Source organism: Hippichthys cyanospilos, chromosome 10 (genome assembly GCF_059441005.1).
Source record: "Hippichthys cyanospilos isolate Australia breed blue-spotted pipefish chromosome 10, RoL_Hcya_1.0, whole genome shotgun sequence".
Taxonomy (NCBI): Eukaryota; Metazoa; Chordata; class Actinopteri; order Syngnathiformes; family Syngnathidae; genus Hippichthys; species Hippichthys cyanospilos.
The window spans coordinates 12398355-12400057 of NC_142378.1; positions in this window are offsets into that span (position 1 = coordinate 12398355).

The following is a 1703-nucleotide window of genomic DNA, read 5'->3' on the forward strand; positions in this document are numbered from 1 at the left end:
GATGACTAACATTACCAAAAAGTGTTCCTGTTTGGACTGTCATTCTGATTTTGCACTTAAAATGACAAATGAGGCATTTCATGTCTATATTGTTTTTAAACAGTTTTAGTTATCTTGTTCACCTCTTATCTTTTTTGAAAACATTATGTGATACATCATCTGTTATTTAACTGATTTTTAATTTCTACCTTTCATGCAGTTCGAAAATCCTGGTTTGAATCTCACTATATGCATATGACTCAATATAGCAAATTTAAAGCTGCGTTTTTAGCCAAGATCTTGATAAAATATTGACAATTTGAATGTCTGGACTCATAAAAAAATGAAATGAGTTAATAATAGTGACACATATTATTTCAAATTCTTTTCTAGCTGACTTGACTGTCTAAAGCACATAACACCATGATGTAAAAACCCCCAAATTATTTGATTATCTTCATTTCAAACCATGATTGACACAAGGCTAAACCTTGTTGCTCAAATGTCTGATTTCTGGTGTGGAAAGCGTAACTACTGAATGTACTTGCTGATACACTTGAATCCTACTATGAAATGTACATTACATTCTATGCACTGTTTATATCCAATAAAAAGTATTAAAAGTAGGATTTGTTTGAAAGTCACATTGATTTATTGAACCTGTTTTCAGGGAAATTCATTTGAATATGCTGTGAAATATCTTTAAGCCCACACAGAAAAAAAATCTGCATGTCAGCAAACAAAAGGTTTATGTACTGATAAATAAATATAATCAATTAATTGACAGATAAATCAATTCTCAAAATTGTTTAATTGCAGCCCTTTGTGTGTCTTAATGTTCTTAAAATATGTATCTTTGTGCTAGAATAAACAGGCCCAGATTCTACACTAATTGTGTTGTGTTTGTAAAGTAAAATATGTTGTATGGTGAAATAAATGTTGTTAAACCCTGCCCCAGTTTTGGGGGCAAAGCACAGGCAGTTGCAAAAATCCGATGGAAATGGGGAAATTGGATTATTGGTACTGTAATACCTGTCTCACAAGAAACAACGTGTTGTAAGCAGTGTTGTCAATTTTGCACAATTTTGTCAATTTTGAGTTAGGTAAGGTTTTTCCCCTCAAAAGCCACAGGGCATAACTTAGTTTTGTATTTTCAGTGAATTTACCCACAACGTTTCTTACTAAAGTAGTGAATAGGCACAGAGTTGTGCTTTTTTTTAAAAAAAATTAAATTGCGAACATCCAAACCCTAGTTTTTATAATAAGATTAGGATTTCAAACTATAATTTTAGGCTTTCAAAAGAGGGTTAACTTTATTCATTAAAGAATTGATGATTTGAACCTCAATGTGCATAAGTCATGTGTTAAGATTCAAACCTAGTTTGACCGTAACAAAATAAATGAAAAGATGTGACTGAAGTGGTGTAGAAAACGGATGGATGATTATTAAGACAATGTCATTTAATAACAAATTACATTTAATAAAAGATCATGACATATAGATACGTCATTTGTTACTGAGGCTGGCTAAGGCAAACTCTGGAAGCACCCTTTAAACCTTAGAAAACTGGAGCCATTTGCTCATGAGAATGGGACAAAATAATGTACCTGCTGTCTCATTGACAGTACAGTACAGTTACTGGAAATTTTTAATTGGAGTGATTCAAAAGGTTGTGCATCAAGATATTAAGGGTACCATATTTTTTGTCCAGGACGTTTTTTTT